Genomic DNA, 21461 nt, shown 5'->3' on the forward strand with positions numbered 1-21461 from the left:
CACCAGATTGTGTATGTCTTCCAAGGAGGACAATCAGATAAAAGTTGCATTAATTTTTAAGGCCCAGATGTTATCGGCCAAGCAGGTAAGTATGTGTGCTGACTACCAGCCCTTACCTCTGGGGGGGCGGAAAGGGAAAGAGTGTAGGGACTGGCTAAGTACCAAGTATGGTAGCATAGTGGTTATATTACTGGACTAGTAATCTAGGAGTCTGAACTAATAATCCAATGGGGGGAGTTCAAAATTCACCAAAGCAGCTAGGGAATTCAAATTGTTAAATAAATAAATCTGGAATAAAAAGCTAATCTCCATAATAGTGATCATGAAACTACCCAATTGTGGTAAAAACCCAACGGGTCCGTCAATGTCCTTGAAGGAACGAAACCTGCCGTCCTTACCCGGTCAGGCCTACACGTGACAACAGACCCAAAGCAATGTGGCTGACTCTTAGCAGCCCACTGGAATGGCCTAGGAAGCCACTCAGTTGTATCAAAACCACTATCATGGATTGCAGTGGTTTAAGATGGCGGCTCAACACCACCTTCTCAAAAGGCAATAAATACTGGCTTTGCCAGCAACATCCATATCCTGTGAATGAATAAATTGAAATGAAATTTCCTTGTAGGGCCTGAAGGAGCACAAAGGAAATTTTTTTTTTTTTTTTTTTTAAAAGAACTTACGTCCATAGCCTCCTCTGGCCCTGATCAACTGCTCCTTAGGCCTCCCAGTAAATATTACATAGTCACTGCAATGACATAATTGGGGCCTGGCATACATATGTTTCTGCCTGGGAGTGGCACAAAGGAATCTGGAAATGTGCATAAACAGCAACTCTTGGAATGGAAGAACCTAGAAATGAGTAATTAAGAGTAAACAAATAGCACACCTGCTTCATTGAACAATTAGCAAATAGCACTGAACAAATAAGTGTATGAACCATTAGAAAAATACTTCACAATAGCGAGCAATTATGCAATAGAAAGATAAAAGCAAAATACTGCGGATGCTGGAAATCTGAAATAAAAACAAGAAATGCTGGAACCACTCAGCAGGTCTGGCAGCATCTGTGAAAAGAGAAGCAGAGTTAACGTTTCGGGTCAGTGACCCTTCTTCAGAACTTCGGAGTTCTGAAGAAGGGTCACTGACCCGAAACGTTAACTCTGCTTCTCTTTTCACAGATGCTGCCAGACCTGCTGAGTGGTTCCAGCATTTCTTGTTTTTATATGCAATAGAAAGATCCATCTTGAAACATGTAGTGAGAAGGAAAATAACAAAAAACTTTGGGACATGTGGCACAAACACTTTTTTGCCACGAATGCACAGCATGCCTCTTTAAACTTGGAAGGAAGCTAATTTTCTTCCTCAACTGGACAAGCTAAAATTTGTAACCTCATCATTGAGGACAATAAACTGTGAAGCTCAATGTGACTTTTAAAACTACTTTGCATTTTTAGAGATTAATGTGCATTGAACCAAATAGAAATACTGGTGGCAGTAAATAGACTTTATCAGTTTGCGTTCTATACCACTGGGCCGGAGAAGCTGATCTTTGCACTGAGCATTTAAGTTGCTCCAAACAGACAGATGGAGCAAAAGTAATCCCAATGCACAATGGATCAGCATGATTTAAAAAAAAGAAAATTAAAGTCACATCTGAGAAATTAATGTTACTTGCCTTCCCAGACACTCTTAATTTTTTGCTCAGTTTCTAAAGTCTTACTTTTACTGGTTTGAGTCAGGAGTTTGGCATCTAACTGGATTTTGAAACAATTCAAAATTTGTACCTCCATACCTTCCCAGAAGGTCATTTCAAATATGATCTGCGTGAGTGTACAGAATCATAGAAAGTTTATGGCACAGAAAGAAGCCACTTGGCCCATCTTGTCTACGCCAGCCGATAAATGAGCCACCCCGCCTAATCTCAGTTTCCAGCATTTGGTCCGTAGCCCTGCAGGTTACGACACTTGAGGTACATATCCAGACACCTTTTAAAATAAGTTGAGGGCTTCTGCCTTTACTAACCTTTCAGGCAGTGAGTTCCAGACCCCCGCCACCTCCTGGGTGAAAAAAAAATCCTCATAACATCTCTAATCTTTCTGCCAATCGCTTTAAATCTATGCCCCCTAATCACTGACCAGAAGGGAATAGGCCCTTCCTCTCCACTCTATCCAAGCCCCTCACCATTTTGTACATCTCAATCAAATCCCCCCTCAGCTTCCTGTGTTCCAAGGAGGACAACCCCAGCCTATCCAATCTTTCCTCATAGCTGCATTTTTCCAGTCCTGGCAACATCCTTGTAAATCTCCTTTGTACCCTTTCGAGTGCAATTACATCCTTTCTGTAATGAGGGGACCAGAACTGCACACAGTACTCATGTTGTGGCCTAACCAATGAGTTATACTGTTTCAGCATAACCTTCCTGCTCTTGTATTCTATACCTCAGCTAATTAAGGAAAGGATTCCAAATGCTTTCTTAACCACCTTATTGACCTGTCCTGCTACCTTCAGGGATCTGTGGACATTCACTCCAAGGTCTCTCACTTTTAGAGATACAGCACTGAAACAGGCCCTTCAGCCTACCGAGTCTGTGCCGACCAACAACCACCCATTTATATTAATCCTACACTAATCCCATAGACCCACCACATCCCCACCTGTCCCTATATATTTCCCTACCACCTACCTATACTAGGGGCAATTTATAATGGCCAATTAACTTATCAACCTGCAAGTCTTTGGCATGTGGGAGGAAACCAGAGCACCCGGAGGAAACCTACGCAGACACAGGGAGAACTTGCAAACTCCGCACAGGCAGTACCCAGAATCGAACCCGGGTCCCTGGAGCTGTGAGGCTGCGGTGCTAACCACTGCGCCACTTCTTCTACACATCTCAGAATTCTCCCATTAATTGTGAATTCCTTTGCCTTGTTTGACTTCCCCAAATGCATCACTTCACATGTCTCAGAGTTGAATTCCATTTGCCACATTTCTGCACACGTGACCAGTCCATTGATATCTTCTTGCAGTCTACAGATACCCTCCTCATTATCAATCACACAGCCAATTTTTGTGGCATCGGCAAACTTCTTGATCACGTCCACGACATTTACATCCAAATAGTTTACATATACACACACACACACCACAAAAAGCAGGGGACCCAGTACTGAGCCCTGCGGAATGCCACTGGAAACAGCCCTCCAGTCGCCAAAACACGCATCAATAATTACTCTTTGTTTCCTGCAACTGATCCAATTTTGAATCGAACTTGTTACTCTTCCCTGGATCCTATGGGCTTTTAAAAAAAAAAAAGTTTTCCATGTGGGACCTTGTCAAAAGCCTTGCTAAAATCCATGTAGACCACATCAACTGCACTACCCTCATCAATCCTCCTTGTTACTTAAAAAAAATTCAGTCAAGTTAGTTAGACACGATCTTCCCTTAAATTCATGCTGAATATGCTTGATTAATCTGTGCCCTAAGTGACAGTTTATCCTGTGTCTCAGAATTGATTCCAATAATTTTCCCACTATTGAGGTTAGACTGACTGGCTTGTAATTATTCGGTCTATCCCTTGCTCCCTTTTTAAACAAAGGTACAACGTTAGCAAAAACAAGAAATGCTGGATTCACTCAGCAGGTCTGGCAGCATCTGTGGAAAGAGAAGCAGAGTTAACGTTTCGGGTCAGTGACCCTTCTTCGGAACTCTTTCCACAGATGCTGCCAGACCTGCTGAGTGAATCCAGCATTTCTTGTTTTTGTTTCAGATTTCCAGCATCCGCAGTATTTTGCTTTTACAACGTTAGCAGTTCTCCAATCCTCCATCACCACACCTTTATCCAGTGGGGACTGGAAAATTATTGTCAGAGAATCCGTTATTTCCTCCCTGGCTTCTTTTAACTCATCCAGGCCCGGTGATTTATCCATTTTCAAGGATGCTAATTCCATTAATACTTCATCTCTCCCTTACAAAAAAAAAAATTATTCATGGAATGTGAGCATCACTGGCGAGGCCAGCATTTATTGCCCATCCCTAATTGCCCTGGAGAAGGTGGTGTTGAGCTGCCTTCTTGAACTGCTGCAGCCCTTGGAGTGTAGGTACACCAAACAGTGCTGTTAGGAAGGGAGCTCCAGGATTTTGACCCAGTAACAGTGAAGGAACGGCGATATAGTTCCATGTCAAGATGGTGTGAGGCTTGGAGGGGGAACTTGCAGGTGGTATTGTTTCAATATGTCTGCTGCCCTTGTCCTTCTAGGTTGTGGAGGTAGTGAGTTTGGAAGGTGCTGTCGAAAGAGCCTTGGTGAGTTGCTGCTGTGCATCTTACAGATGGTATGCACTGCTGCCACTGTGCGTCAGTGATGAAGGCAATGAATGTTGAAGGTGGTGGATGGAATGCCAACAAGTGGGCTGCTTTGTCCTGGACAGTGTTGAGCTTCTTCAGTGTTACTAGAGTTGTATTCATCCAGGCAAATGGGGTGTATTCCATCACATTCCTGACTTGTGCCTTGTAGATGGTAGACAGGCATTGGGGAGTCAGAAGGTGAGTTACTCGCCACAGGAGTCTTGATGAGTTTATTGGATCCAATAATTCACAAGCCTCCTCCTTAATTATAATACCTGCATCATCTCCCTCTTTTATGAAGACAGGCACAAGAACCATACCAACATCTTCCACCCCTACACATAAGTTACCTCTTTGGTCTTTTCTGGGCCCTACTGTAGGTAGGTGTTCTACCAGATATCTGTCCCACATTGATGTTTCACCAAGTTAAGCCGATACTCCTGTTCAAGTGCTTTGGTTTACTTTGAAGTAATTCTCTGGATTTGTCTCAAATGATTCAATGTCTCATGCACAACATTAAATTGGCATTCAGAGCTTCAAAGCTATTACTTTTCCTCACGATAGCAACCATGGCAGTTTTAAACAAAATCAAAATGTATACGTATGTACACTTTATAGTGAATATCATTCATGTTGCAGCCTGCAGCAAAAATTCAATGATTACAGCAATAAAATCTGCCCAAAACAAACCTCCGAAGTAATGATGGTCCAATCAATTTATAAACATGCTAGGCTGATACTTTCTCAAACAACTGGTCCTACTGTACTTCAAAATCATCTGAAACAATAGAATGATCAACCACATCTGATTGCGTTCAGTTACAATAGAAATACTTCATAAACTAAAATTACTAGGTGTCTAGCTATAATGATTAAAAAAAACAGATTTACAATAAATCACTTTCCTATCTGGAACAAACAAATCAGATCAAAGCATCTCAACAGTTTCATCTCTTTGCACATTAATCAATCAACCACTGACCACCTCCAGGCGCGTATCCATTGTCTCTCGAGATAAGGAGGCCCAAAAGAAATCAATCACATTGCCCCAATTCAACCAAACTCAAATGTCTTTGTTAACCTGGGGCTACCTGAAACAGCAACATATGTTCCAAAAACTGTTTATTTGTATATATTATTGGTAGCACATACACACGTTTCAATACTTATGTGGATCAGTGTTAGTAAGCCAAAGAACAATGTCTTGTTTTATGACAAAAGGCTTGGTTAGTTGAATGTGTAGGGGGGTAAAAATTGGGTTGCAAGAGAAGAAACAAACAGGATAAAAATCATGGGACTGAAATTGAGAAGACCCTCCCATGGCCACAAAACCTACAGCTCCCCAGTGGATCAAGTTGTAAATGCACTGCCATAAACAATACAGTTTGGAAACATCCTAGATGTTTTCTATGTTACCATTCGAGGGCAAGAAGAGGAGAAAATCTGTCAGGATTTCCACTCTTGAATGCTATTCAATGACTTGCTACTATTGTGTGTGAAGATGTTGGACAAGATACACGCCTCAGGTGAATAGCTTGCTGATGCTCATTGCCTGAGCTCACAATGAAGAATGGTCACTTGACTGAGATACTGGGAGGGTGGCCATGTATTATTTAAGTGTAGCTGACAGGTTTCTACCAATACACAGATGTTATTCAGAGTTAGATTTGAAGAATTCATGACTGTCAAAATGTTCACAGAGAAGCATGCTGAAATCAAAAATGATTTGTGACACAATGGTGTAATTACACCACTGATAGTATTCCTTCAAGCCGAAGGGGCAGACTTTGAAGTTGATACGGTCATACGTAATGCAGGTGCCAATGCAGCAATACTTCAAGTGCCTTTCACTTTTCATAGCTATTCTACAAATATAGCCTTTTATTTTAGCTAAAGTGGCAACATTTCCCTTTCAACTTGCATATGTATACACACTCTTATCTTGCGTTTAGTACACAAGATAAGCTAGCAGAAAGAGACTCTCAGCTAGAATTGCCTATATATGAGATTTTCTGTTGCAGTTGATGTTTAGCAACAGTATATTATTATACAGGTGAATGCACAAAGCCAACACGGGTATTCATCAATTTATTTTTATTGTGGGCCAGGGTACATTTTGTTACAAGCAACTGAAAACAAATAAATAAAATTCAATCTGAAAGCATTTGACTGTAACCACAGAGTCAGAGATTATTCACAATCATGGCTTTATAATTTTTCCTCAGGAGGACAGTTTTGAATATTCGCAGTTATTTGTAACTGGTAGATTCATATAATGAACAAGCTGCTCCAAAATTATACAATGCTACTTGTAATCACATTTTGCAGCTCAGGTCAGTGTTTATTTCTATAGTTGGGAAAAGAAATCTTGCATGTTATTTACTTTTCAAAGAAAAGTTGTTATGTAGGATGAGGGAGGCTTGTGGAATGTATGATAGGGAATTATGTTATAGTATTTTAGTGAAGGTCATGCTGCATAATCAGGAGTGTTTGAGTTGATAAGGAGTCACAGGGAGAGGCTTTTAGTCAGTGATGAGTGGTGTAGTGACTATTTCACAATAGTAAGAAATCCTTGCGTTATATTGAAAATTTTTAATGATGGACATTTAACTAACAGGAATTTTCACATAACAAAATGTACAGGAAAAGACAATATAATTAGCCTATTGCCTCAATTCCTTCCAATAGAGGATGTTATTTACACTGTCATGGACTGTTTCACAGCTAAAACTCCAAGAAACTCTAGGGTTTTTCCCCAACCCTCCGATATCCAAATCAAATCTACAGAATATCAACTATGACAATGCATTTTATTCAACCTTCTGGTTGCCTTTCAATATGACATTATCTTGGTCCCAGAAGGATTAGGAATTATCATGCAGCATAGAATTTCTCTCTCATATGCCTATACTTAATTCATGTAACCTTCAATTTCAGGCTTAAACTAGATATTAATTCAGTTCTGTTTTAAAGCACACAGCTGATTTCGCATCACCTGTTTGTACTGGGAACCAACTCCACACAACTACTTCTGTGTGAGGAATACACTGTAGAATTTCTTATGCTGTCTCGTCTCTCAAAGAAATATTGATTTGATACTTCCGACCTACAATTCAATTACATGCAGTTTAAAATTAGAAAAAGGGCCACAAACTATACATGCCATAGTGAAGTTTGTGGTATCTAAGAGCATTTTAATGAAGGGATACTGCATTATCAATATAACCTTTTTCGTAAAACATAGAAAACAAATGTTTTAACAAAAACAGAAATGCAGAGTTACATTAACCAAGCAGTAATTGACAATGAGAGGAGATATACTGGGGGAGGGGAATTTTTTTTTCTTGACAATGTGTTGGGATGCGGGATGGGGGTAGAGTTGTGCATGGGAAACCCGGAAGTCTAGGTTTTCCCACATGTTGTGGAGCTTTAACTTTTGGTCCCAACAGGTTCCCTGCCCTGAAATCAGTCTGATTGACTGACTTGGCTACCAGTCAGGCAAGGTGCACTCCAGAGAACGCTATAGGACCAGGTAGGTTAGATCCCAGACGCTAGTGGGGGTTGCTGGCTGATGGTGGGTGTGGGTGTGGGAGAAAAAAAGTGTTCAGGGGGCCTGGTGGTGGGGTTGGCCATGGGGGGGGAAAACAAAAAAAAAAAGTTCAGGGCGCCAGGAGAAGTACTCCCGCTCTTCGTGGTCCACAAGGTGTGCTGTGAAGGCACTTATCTCCTCCCTGAGGGCATCCTTGTCTCGCAGCAGCTGCCAGGTTTTCTGAGGCGCAGGAAATCCAGCTGGTCACAGTTAAACATGCAAAGCTGGTTACAGCCGAGAATTCCAGCCTGATTAACATACTTAAACTGCCAACCTGCCTCCTGGGAACAAGTTGATTGTTGTCCCTTGTCTTGCCTCAGCAAAACCTGGAAATCGTCAGGTTGGAGCCAGCTTCCTGACATGTTCAGAATTTTTGCCCATTAAATCTCCACCTGCACCCAAAGTTAACCATTCAGAATTTTAACATGCCAGAAGCTAAAATATCCTGGCCCTCAAAAGAAGAATTTTGAACTGACTAAAGCTTACCCGCCAAAAAACTGGCCTCTAGTTTGGGGATGTGGACCCAAAATACTAATAAAAATTGTAAAAGATAATGTAATGAAAAAGAAATTTAAGTTATTAATTGTCTTGAATCAATGGTCTTGGTCATAGGCCTTTATTCAGAGGTGTTTCTCAGTTGTACATTGGCCCCAATATTAATGGGAAGTTGGGGAGGAAAATGGTTGAAGAACCCAGCAAGATCATGGAAGCGGAGGCCCTGCCGATCTTAACAGCAGTGCCTCATTAATGTATTGCAGTGCCACCTCCCAACCGACAGCCAGCCAAATAGCGGGAGGGAGGGAACACTTGAGAATAGTCCCCAGCACTGAGAAGTGAGCTCCCAGTGGCTAACAGTGGGCATCCAACAATTGATTCTATGTCAGATATGATTCCAACTACTGGAATGTTCTCCACTTGACCCCCACCTGACCTCAAGTTTTGCTATGTTTCCTTAGTGCCCTACTCACTCGAATACTACCTTGAAATTACTCTCATCTCCCCTCTACCTATGGGTGAGCTAGTATGATTGACAGGCAATGGAGCAGGTGGATAGGGAGGAGACCACAACTTTAGTTAAAAAAAATATAAAAGGTAGCATTGCAGAGTACAGACAAATTCTTTCATAGGCAAAGATAATGGGAGATGGATGAAAGATGTAGGAAGAGCAGGGGACAGCACTGTGGGATTACCCACACTACAAGGTATGCAGTGGTTCAAGAAGATGGCTCAACTTCTCAGGGGTATTAAATGCTTGCCTTGCCAGTGATGCCCACATCTCCTAAATGAATAAAAGAAAAGTTTATAGTGCAAAACCAAACATTAGGAGTAAAGTAGAAATAGCAAGGCAAACGGATCAAGTAAAGCAGGCAAAGGGACAGACTGGGAAAATGGCAATGCAGACATGCATGCCACTGGCAAAAAAAAAACAGGAAGAGACAACAGTAGATGTAGCTGCAACCATCACTGGCTCCCTCCCCCACCATTCTACCCAAAAGGTAAGTAAAAAAAAAGACAAAGGTAAAAGAATACAAAGACTGAAAAACAAATTACCAGAGAGGAAGAGAGAAAGAGCAACAAGATAACAGGAAATTATCTGTAATATCATAGGAAATATATTGTAATGAATCAAATGTGACACTTCAGTGCATGTCATAATTTTTGTCAAATAAAGGGATTTACAAGGTGTAAATCCACATTAAAAGAAATACCCTCTTGGGTCCTGGGGGTAGGTTGGGAGGCATGGGCGGCCCTCAATCGGGCACCCTGTGCATGTTTGCCATAACCCCCTGCCCCCCCCGGGCATGGAAAGGCTGGCAGCTATTGCTGGGTGGCTTTTCACGTTCCCAGCACGCCCACTTACCACGGGTAAAATACCCGTGGAGGCGGGCAAGGGCCCTTAAGGCCACTGAGCCTTGATTGGCCTCGGGCGGATGGGCCGTTTCCCACCGCCGGCCGCCGTCATAAAGTTGGCCGGAGAAGAAAGCAGGGCAGTAGGCCTCCCGCTCAATTTTGCGCTGCCCCCAAGCCACCATCCGACCCACTGGGGTGGCGTAAAACGCAGACCAATGAATCCAGCAAACCTGTTTAACCCACAAGTATAACTTCTACAACGGGATCACAAATGATTAATTGCATTCCCAACCCTGTTCCAGTTTTAAAATGAGCCACCGTCTCACACTTTCTTCCCAGTGGATCACTTGGGTTACCCATTTCTTTTCCTATATGTGAACACAGGATATAAATCTTGTAAAATGCTGCAGTGTTCCACAATGACTCAGACATCTCTCACTAGGAACACAACTCATCAAAGCTGACAGAAATGCAAAAAAAAAGGTAAGGTTAAACATATTTTACAAAGTTAAGATGTTATTTGGAGGTAAAAAGTGACCTGTCCTGATAGCAAAGCCAAACACCTTTATTCGTAACACAGATACTGACAATTCCATCCCACCTCAAGTGTTTCCTGTTCGTGCTCCAAATATCTTTCAAGTACACTACTCAGAATAAAATCAGTCACCTATAAATTTCACCTATGCTTTGATGAAGGCACCATTGTTTTCTCACTAGTATAGGCCGCTTCAATAACTACAAAACTCGCATTTCCTTTCTCTTTAATTATCACACACAAGGACTGCCACTTCTTTCCAGGCAGCTCCAAGAAGTAAAAATATTTACTTACTTAAAGTTGTTAAAAGTTGTCACTTGCCTTCTTGTGCTTCAATTTAGGTTTTAACATATTCTCAGTTATTTACTCCACTTTAAAACACCATTTAAAAACAAGGAAGTCTTGGCACGAAATGAGAGAAAGCAGACAAACCAGTTTAGATAAATGGAGCATAGATTTGTGGAGTCATTGACCCAGGATGGTTAATCAATTGCTGAATAAATAATTTAAGAATGAGCAATTTCATTGGATTCCCTTAAATGGAACGTAAAAGGGTCACAACATTTAGAAAGTTTATCTGAGATACTGAGTTTAAAGTGACACTGGCTGGAATTTTACACTCCCTGCAGGAATAGCTGGAGGGGCAGGTGTGGGGGAGCGGGTGAGTGTGGCATAGAATAGAATGGGAGATGGCAGGTGCCTTTCCCATCACCTTCCCTCTGCAATTTTACACACGGCGGGGAATGTGACAAACCGCCTGCCTGCCCCAGGCCAATTAAGGCCCTTAAGTGGTCAATTAATTGCCAATTAAGGGCCTTCTCCTGCTGTCGCTGGAATTTTACCAGTGGCGGATGGGCGGTTCAGTAGCTCAGAAGGCCGCCCAGTAGAAACTGGCGGCCTCCTCGCTGGCTTGGGGGAAGCCTCCTGATCAGGCACCCTGTGCCCCCATGAGACGCCATTCCCACTGGAGCATCTCCCCTCCCCCTCTTGAGTGACCACCCCTTGCCTCACCTGGCACAGCCCATTGTACCCGGCGAGGCCCCACACACTTACCTGCATTCTGGGGCTTTGTCCATGTTGCCGTCCTGATTGGGTGCAGTCCCAGCAGTGGCCACCGCTCCCAGTGGCGCTGCAGGGACTGAAGAGCTGCCAGCCCCCTGATTGGCTGGCAACTCTTGGAGGCCGGACTTCCTGTCTCAGAGGGGCAGAAGTCCTGCCCGAGGCCAATTCAGGTCCTAGGCCACGTAAAGTCACGGTGTGGCTTCCAGGCCCGTAGAGGCAGGCTCGGTGGCCGGTGGGCAAGGCTTCTGGCCTGACATAAAATTCCGGCCGCTATCTTCATGAAAAAGTGTTTATCAATTAATGCCAAATTAAAGGCAGTTTTATGGTTTTGGACCTCATCTCATTAGCAACTAGTGATCAGATACTCACTACTCACCTGAATGAGTGGAGTTGCACCACATTCAAGAAGCTCAACACCATATGAAACAGAATGGTTCGCTTGAATGGCATGCCTGTCACTTGATTCAATGGCCACCTCCTCCATCATCAGCACACTGGCAGCAACATACACAATATGCACTGTAGCAACTCACCAAGGTATCTTCAGCAGCACATCCCTCCCTTATGAGCTCTGCCAACAAGAATGGTGAGAGCAATAATATTATGAAACACTAATGCCCCAAAGCTCCCCTCCAAGTTATGTACCATCCTGAATTGGGCATATATTGCTGTTCCTTCAATACTGATAGGTCAAAATCCTAGGGTACCCTACCTTCAATCACTGTGGGAGCACCATCACCACAAGGATTGCTGAGGTTCAAGGAAAAGGTCAACCACCATCTTCTCAGAGCAATGAGGTGTGGGCAATAAAATTGGACCATTTTTGGGGTTTGAGCCCACCCAATTGTTTCACTGCTGACTCCAGAGAATTTTCTGGGGTCAGCCTAATTTGAATTTTTTGGTGAGTCTCCAATTGTGCTCTGACCTACAGAACCTTCCACCAAGAGACTGTCATGACGATGGTCGGGGTGGCGGGGGGAGGAGTAGGAAAATCACTGCTGCTACAAGCCTGACGTGGCTACGAAAATTTAAAGGAGCCTACTGCTATTTGAATGGAAGGAAGAGTGGGGCCTGTGATGAAACTGACAATCTGCCAGTGAGGGAGAGTGCGCAGATTACCACACAATACTCACTTGGGTAGGCCACTGAAGTTCTGAATTGTTAGCTCTAGCAATGCTAGCTGTCAAGTTAAATGCTTGGGTGTCTTGCACTGCTATGACTGTAATGACTGAAAAAAGACTTGCATTAATAAAGCACCTTTCACAAATTCAGGATGACCCAAATAAGCTTACAGCTAATGAAGTACTTTTGAAATGTAGTTACCGTTGTAATGTAGGAAGCACAACAGCTAATTTGTACACCACAAGCAGCAATGTGATAATGGCCAGATAATATGTTTTTTTTTTCCTTGTGATGTTGATTGAGGGGTAAATATAGGCCAGGACACCAAGGATAACTCCCCTGCTCTTCTTTAAAATAGTCTCATGGGATCTTTTATGTCCACCTGAGAGGGCAGATGGGGCATCAATTTAACATGTTATTTGAAAGACAACATCTCTGACAGTGCAGCAGCCCCTCAGTACTGCACTGCAGTGTCAGCTTAGATTTTTGTGCTTAAGTCTCTGGAGCGTGACTTGAATCCATAACCTTCTGTCTCATAGGCAAGAGTGCTATCAACTGAGCCATGGCTGCCACAGCTGATGAATGATGTTACTACATCATTAGCACCTTATCTGAATTCATCCAATATTGAATAGGTGCTTCTGGTACCTGAAAGAATGGATGGCGTAAAACCACTACTCCCTCAAAATGAGTGGGAAACCAGTGGGATGGACCCATGCCCAACTTTCCACACTTGCCCACTCCATTACTACTGGAACAGTGGGAAGAAGGTGGAGAGAAAAACAGTGGAGTTCTAATGGAAGGTCACATACCTGAAACATTAACTCTGTTTGTCTCTCCACTGATGCCGCCTGACCTGCTGAGCATTTCCAGCATTTTCTGTTTTTGTTTCAGATTTCCAGCATCCGCTGGATTTTGCTTTTGTATTCTCAAACAGTGACTGAAATGACAAGCATACCGACCAGAATAACCCATTAATTAACATAATCAGTAGGATAGCCAAACATTACCTAAGAACGGAAAATAAGACTTCTGTTTATGTTGGGGGTTGTTTGTAGGAATGAGAACTCATCAGTTATAGAGCTCTATAATATTTCAGGGCAAGCTCTGAGACAGTAAATAATAAGCAAATGGAAAGAGAGACAGTACTAAAAGGGACCATTTGAAACCATGGGCAGATTTTCAAGTGATAGCCCCTACCAAAACAGCAAGACCTGTAATGGGTTGGGAACCCATTGAGATGTGCAATGGGCTTTGCTGTGGCTGTTTAACAGATCCACAGTAGTAGTATCCCGCTTCTGTGTTTCCCGACCAACCAAACAGAGGGTGGGATAAGGTGCCGAATCTTTAAAAGGAAGGATTTCTATGTAAAAGGGCCCTGGCATGGATCAGAAAGGCTCAACTGCACTTGGATTTTTGAGGCTGCAGCAACCACAGGAATGGAGGGGAGATTTGGGAAGGCTACTCCTAGGGTCTCTCATCCTGGAGGTTCTACTGCAGGTTCTGAGGGACTGCAGTGAAGTGATCTTTCCCGAGGAAGAGGCCAATGTCTCAAACCAATCAGATGTGCGTGTAAGAGGCCAAGGAAGTTGGCAGCAGGTGTATGGTCCTTCCAACCTGGAGACAATACACCAAGAGGATCCAGGACCTCAGAAGGGCGGGTAAGGTGAGTGACATAACACTTAAAGGTACCAAGCCCCAAACTCTTGATTTTTCCAATACAGCATTCTTCAGGACAACACACCTTGCAGTTGTACCCATTACTCCCTCTCCAGGCACTTCGCATCACCATCTGTGCAGCCAACACTCACACTCACCCTCAGCCTATTGCCCTCTTGCACCTTACAGTCACCCTCCAAAAATATTGACATACCCTCCTCGCTACACAAACCATTTCTACACTTATAAATCTCTACTTTCTCTCCATTCAGGGGAAGGGAGCATGTAGTCCTGGGAAGAGACTGGGCCAGAGAGGGGTAGAGGTTGGTGGGTGTGTGTGGTCATCTGGTGACAACCACGTTCTTGGCCACTGGCAATGTGTGTCACCTGCTCGACTGGGGAAAAATAGCCTTATTCCGGAGCCTGCAGATATCAGCAATGACCTGCCATGAAAGCCTGAGCCTCCTGAGGCACAGGTGTTCACATGTGTTGAGAGAGCTCATTCTGTGCCTGTAGAGCCTTTTTTGGGGCTCTCACCCCCTTGCAGCTGGATCTCTGTGCCCATACCCTCTGTCCTGCAGAGCAGCATGTGGCTGAGGAGAAGGCAGTTGGTGCTGCTGCTGATGTTGCTCCTGCTGCTGGTGTGTTTTGTGTTGTTGGTGCTACTCTTGTTTCTCGACAGAGGCACCAGGTAAAGCTACATATGCTGCTCCATGCCGTGGTGAAGGGTGGCAGCAGGTAAGTGCATCTCAAGGTGAGTGAAGTACAAGGCAAGTGGAGTGACTTCCGAGAAGCTGGAAATCACCTGTGCACAGTGAAAGCACTCTCTCAGAAGACAGGCTGTGAGCACCAGCCTCTCGCTTAGGCATGTCTGGAATGCTTCAGTTTCTCTGTTCAAAGCCTTTGCAGCCTGTTAGTTTCACTGAAGAAGCATTCCCAGCTGTGCACTTCCCTATTTGACCCTGGTGAGTTGATGACAGCTCGAGAAATAGGTGCTCTAGCTGCTAAAGCCAGCCAGAATAGTTGGTTAAAATAGCAGTTGATGACCTATTTTAGTATTTTAATTACTGACCCGACAGCTCCAAGGAGATTCCCCATTCGCCTGTAAACCCATCTGGCTGAAACTCAGAAGTGGGTGGGATGATGTTGGGATCCCAACCCAAAGTCACTTTTAGAGGATTTAAATCCCCGCAAGCATTCAAATCCATCTCCCCTTGCATGGCAAAATCCAACTCCCCCACTACCATGAGTGGATTTCCAATTTGCCACGTGGACATCAAACTGGCACTGCGTATTGCTCACCTGTTATAGAAACAGCCTGATTTCCATTTCTGTCAATTTGTAATGGAAATGGAAATCAGATGCTTTCAATCAACAGAGCAAATTCATGCAACAGCAAGCGAATGGAAAGATTTTATTATTACCACATTAATGTTGGTGCTAACATGGTACTTCTAAACAGCACAGGTATGGATAAAGCTGAACTTCATTCAAGGGGGCAACTCTTTTGATAGGTTTCCATGCCACCATCGAATTGTGGGCAAGCAATGTATCGCTAGCAGTTAAAGAGGTAGCCTATTCAATTGCATCATCATTAATGTGGTCAGCGATTTTTCTTTCAGTTTTTATGCATCATTTTGCTAACTTTATTTAGCACCCTTATTGATAATTTATAACGTTAACGAATGCTGCTAGTCCCTTAATTGAAATAGTTCTGATTTTTTCTGATTTTCATGGCCTAGTGTCCAACACATTGTTTCACTAATACCATATTGAGTGATGAATCACTTGTATTTTGAGCAATCTATCAATCGAGAACATGAAATCAAGGTGTCATGCTTAGCCAAGAAATGAATCTCTGAGTCTGACAAAGACACAATTACAATAGTTCTGAAAGGAATTTGATGCAATTGAAATATTACATTTTCAATAGACTACTTCAATAATGTTTCTTAATCCAAGTTCAAAAATTTATTGTCATTCTTTTGAATCTGATTGATTTTTAAAAACTGACCTTGATAATGAGATGCCATCCTATTTAACCAGTTAAAACATCAACAAATTTTAACAGTAAATTGGCTATCTCACTAATAAACTCAAAGAATAGCTGACTTGGGAAATGGAATTCTCACACTGGTAGTTGTGCTACTTCGAACTTGGGTCAAGAAGCATGTGGTCTCCAGGGATCTTCACACGGTTGTATCTGACCTGCAGGGTGCTTTGATGCTGATGCTAAGAAGAAAATATGTAAACTTGTTTTTTTCCTTCACCTTCTCGCTGATGAATACAAAATTGATAGGAAAAAGAAATTGGCTCATATGCTCCTTATTTCACATTACAGAGCAGCATTGCTAATGTGTGTGTTTCTGCAGAGGGTGCAACAGCAGATATATTATCCTTCTGTATTATTATATTTCAGCAGAGAGTTTCCAGTTCTGTCAATATTATTTCTTATCAACAAAATATGTTTAATTCAGATTAAGAAAAACAAAATCCTGAGCCTATGATAAACCTCTCAGGCCACATACGGTTGTGAGTATAGAAATAGGAGGATAAAGTAGATCAATGTGTGCTGGAGAGATGCTGCAGGAGGGCGGGCTTTAGATTCCTGGGATATTTGGGCCAGTTTTGGGGGAGATGGGATCTGTACAGGCCGAATGGCTTGCACCTGAACAGAGCTGGGACCACTGTCCTTGCAGAGTGATTTGCTATTGGGGAGGGTATAAACAAACAGCTGGGGTATGGGAGCCAGGAGATAATATCATAGAGGAAAACAATGGTATACAGACAATTGGGAGAGACAGACAGCACTAGATTCGGAAATAGTAAGGTATTAGGTAGGATCAGAGTAAGAAGGAATGTAATAAAGTGTAAATTTGGTTTACTGCGCATGTATGTGAATGTGAAGAGTGTGGTAAATACAGTTGGTGAGCTGCAGGTGCAGATAGCTATGTGGAAATATGAAGTTGTGGTGATAACGAGACCTGTCTCTCTATAGGGCAGGACTGGTTACGAAATATTCTTGGATACAAGGTGTTCAGAAAAGATAGGGATGGAAAGAAAGGAGGAGGGTAACAGGAATGATTAAGGATAACATTACAGCACTGGAGAGAGAGGGGTCAAGGGAAGAATCTATTTGGTTAGAGCTAAGAAACAATGGAAATATTGTGAACTGTGAGGAGGATAGTGATAGACTTCAAGAGGAAATAGACAAGATGTTGGAATGAGTGGACAGGATGTTGGAATGGGTGGACAAGTGGCAGATGAAATTTAATGCATAGATGTGTGAAGTGATTCATTTGGTAGGAAGAATGAGAGGCATTAGAAATTAAAGAGTACAATTCTAAAGGGGATGCAGGAGCATAGGGATTTGGGGGTATATGTGCACAAATCATTGAAGGTTGCAGGGCAGATTGAGAAAGTGGTTAATAAAGCATACGGGATCTTGGGCTTTATAAATAGAGGCATAGAGTGCAAAAACCTTGGAAGTTATGATCTTTCTTTCTTTTTCTTTTGGGCCTCCTTATCTCGAGAGACAATGGATACGCGCCTGGAGGTGGTCAGTGGTTTGTGAAACAGCGTCTGGAGTGGCTATAAAGGCCAATTCTAGAGTGACAGGCTCTTCCACAGGTGCTGCAGAGAAATTTGTTTGTCGGGGCTGTTGCACAGTTGGCTCTCCCCTTGCAGCTCTGTCTTTTTTCCTGCCAACTGCTAAGTCTCTTCGACTCGCCACATTTTAGCCCTGTCTTTATGGCTGCCCGCCAGCTCTGGCGAACGCTGGCAACTGACTCCCACAACTTGTGATCAATGTCACAGGATTTCATGTCGCGTTTGCAGACGACTTTATAGCGGAGACATGGACGGCCGGTGGGTCTGATACCAGTGGCGAGCTTGCTGTACAATGTGTCTTTGGGGAACCTGCCATCTTCCATGCGGCTCACATGGCCAAGCCATCTCAAGCGCCGCTGACTCAGTAGTGTGTACAAGCTGGGGATGGTGGCCGCTTCGAGGACTTCTGTGTTGGAGATACGGTCCTGCCACCTGATGCCAAGTATTCTCCGGAGGCAGTGAAGATAGAATGAATTGAGACGTCGCTCTTGGCTGGCATACGTTGTCCAGGCCTCGCTGCCATAGCACAAGGTACTGAGGACACAGGCCTGATACACTCGGACTTTTGTGTTCCGTGTCAGTGCGCCATTTTCCCACACTCTCTTGGCCAGTCTGGACATAGCAGTGGAAGCCTTACCCATGCGCTTATTGATTTCTGCATCTAGAGACAGGTTACTGGTGATAGTTGAGCCTAGGTAAGTGAACTCTTGAACCACTTCCAGAGCGTGGTCACCAATATTGATGGATGGAGCATTTCTGACGTCCTGCCCCATGATGTTCGTTTTCTTGAGGCTGATGGTTAGGCCAAATTCATTGCAGGCAGCCGCAAACCTGTCGATGAGACTCTGCTGGCACTCTTCATTGTGAGATGTTAAAGCAGCATCGTCAGCAAAGAGGAGTTCCCTGATGAGGACATTCCGTACTTTGGACTTCGCTCTGAGATGGGCAAGGTTGAACAACCTGCCACCTGATCTTGTGTGGAGGAAAAGTTATGATAAACCTGTATAAAATACTCATTTGGCCTCAATTGGAATATTGTGTCGAGTTCTGGGCACCAAACTTTAGGAAGGATGTGAAGGCATTACAGAGAAAAGATTCACGAGAATGGTTCCAGGTTGACGACCTTCAGTTACATGGATAGGTTGGAGAAGCTGGGCCTGTTCTCCCTAGAGAAGAGAAGATTAAGAGGAGATTTGGTACAGCTGTTCAAAATCATGAGGGGTCTGGACAGATTACATAGGGAGAAACTGTTCCCATTGGCGGAAGGATCCAGAACCAGAGGGCATTGATTTACGGTGACGGGCAAAAAAAGCAAAGGCGGCATGGCGATAAACTTTTTTATGCAGCGAGTGGTTAGGATCTGGACTGCACTACCTGAGATTATGGTGGAGGCAGATTCAATCAAGGTCTTCAAAAGAGAACTGCATAATTATCTGAAGAGAAAAGGCGATGGAGTGGGACTAGGTGCGTTGCTCTTGCAGAGTGCTGTCACGGATATGCCAGGCCGAATGGCCACCTTCTGTTTTGTAACCATTCTTGATTCTATGCATACACCATTAGTGATTGGCAGATCCCCTCCATCTAGCTTTTCTGGAGAATGTTCTATATTATTTCACTAACAAGTATAATATACCCACCAATCAGGTTTCTGGCCTAGCCACAGTGCTGAAACGGCCTGTGTTAAAGTCACAAATTACATTCTTTGTTACTGTGAGCCTGATAAACTATCCCTTCTCATCCTTCTTGAACTGCCTGCATTCGACACATTTGAACACATCATCCTCCTTCACAGTCTCTCCTCCATCGTCAAGCTGGCTGGACCTGCCCTGGCATGATTCCATTCTTATCTATCTAATCATAGCTAGAAAATCTCCTGCAGTGGATTCTCTTCCCACTCTTACTCCGTTACCTCCGGAGTTGCCTAAGCATCTATTCTTGGTCCCCTCCTAATTCTCATCTATATGCTACCTCTTGGCGATATCATCCAGGAACATAACATCAAGTTCTAGATGTATGCCAATGATGCTGAACTCTGTCTCACCACCTTGGACCACTCAACTGTCTCTAATTTGGCACACTGCTTGCCCGATCTCCAATATTGTTTGAACTAAATATTGTGATGGAATCCCTGGTTGCAAAGCTTGTTTTTCTTAGACCTCAACTGAGAGGAAAACTAGAATTGAAACAGAAACAGAAACCAAAACTGAAACAGAAGCTGGAAAAACAACTTCAGGTTTCCGGGGAAACTGACACTGGGTAGAACTTGATAAAAGGAGACAGAGTCCTCCTCAGAGGAGGTGGATCAGGCAGGAATGGAGTGCCAGCAAGCAGAAGAAAGTGAAGACTGAATCTGGGAGCTGTTTCTGTTACTTAAAGTAGTTGACTAACCAGACTCGGCCATACAGTGCACAGGTTGTCACTGAAGAACTCAGATAAAGGGAAGACTGGTAAATCCACGCCATCGAGACTGTCGTGAGCAGAGCTCAAGAGGTCTGGAGAAGTGCACCTTGTGGTGAAGATCACACCCATGGAGCTCGGATTGAGAGGAAACTACTGTCGGAAGAAGGACAGTAGCTAAATCCCTAAAGAAAGGAGCTGAAAATCTACCTGAGGAACTTCAGAGTTGTGAAGAACTGTGTGTCTGTAATTTAGTGTCATATATGTCTGGTGGACTGCCCAGTGAAAATGTGGCACCCATCTCGGTTGTATTTGATAATTAAGGTGTAATTTGTAATTTATATATTGACCGTGATGTGTCTGTTGCTTCATGTTTAATTTATGTTGGTTTTGGTTTGAGTGTTAAAGTAAAATTCATAAAAGTGAAATCTTGTCTGCTTGGTTTTTGGTTTCCTAAATTGGGGTCAGTCAGTGGATTTGATTTTTTTTTGGTTTGTTGGTGGTCTCCACAGGGATCATAAGAATATTGAGAAGACTGCAGTCTCTGTCTTTGGTCCCAGTCACAAACTCCATTTTCTATTCACTCTTTCCATCCCTGATTGCTGCCTTAAGCTGAGTGAGACTGTTCACAACCTCAGTATTATGTTTGAACCCAACTTGAGTTTCTAGCCACATATCCACACCATCACCAAGACTGCCGACTTCCACCTCCATAACATCGTTCACCATTCCCTCAGTCCAGCTGCTGCTGAAATTCTTATTCATGCCTTTGTTACCTTTAGACTTGACTATTCCAATTCTATCCTGGACGGCTTCCCATCTTCCACCCTACATAAACTTGTGCTCATTGTAAGATTTGGTAAGATAGGGGTGTTTTATACCCCCTTCTAAGGTGGGAACAAACTTGACAGCACAAAGCTTGTTATGAATCGACTTTACTGAGATCAAGGTAAGGACAAGTTTATTAAGTTTTCAGATAAACCATAGTCAGAAACTCAGGCAGTGATTAACAGTCAGACACAGATATTCTCCACATTAGAGACTTGACGGCAGAGCGTACAACTCCACCTTTTGCAGCTTTTGGTCTTCAAGTTTCTTGGTTGATCTCTCTCCCTTGTCTCTTGTTCGAAAATTCTGTGCCGTACAGTGTCAAAGACAAGACTTATTTTATCCTGGCAGCTTTCCAATTAACCCTCCCCTCTCCCAATCACTGACTAGTCTTGTATTAAAGGATGCCTTTCTTAACCAAAAGAGGATCATTTTGTGATGGTTTCTAACCTTTTGAATTTGTGCAA

At 43.3% G+C, this 21461-nt stretch overlaps 1 protein-coding gene across 1 annotated transcript in view; it reads right to left on the reverse strand.

Annotated features, from left to right (window-relative positions):
• Positions 1 to 10717, reverse strand: part of atp10b (ATPase phospholipid transporting 10B) — a 443112-nt gene extending 432395 nt beyond the window's left edge. Inside the window, 1 exon segment of the mRNA XM_068043811.1 lies at positions 10612 to 10717. The gene's annotated coding sequence lies outside the window, so the exon portion shown is untranslated.
• Positions 10718 to 21461: the final 10744 nt, after the last annotated feature.

The sequence above is a fragment of the Heterodontus francisci genome, chromosome 12 (genome assembly GCF_036365525.1).
Source record: "Heterodontus francisci isolate sHetFra1 chromosome 12, sHetFra1.hap1, whole genome shotgun sequence".
Classification (NCBI taxonomy): Eukaryota; Metazoa; Chordata; class Chondrichthyes; order Heterodontiformes; family Heterodontidae; genus Heterodontus; species Heterodontus francisci.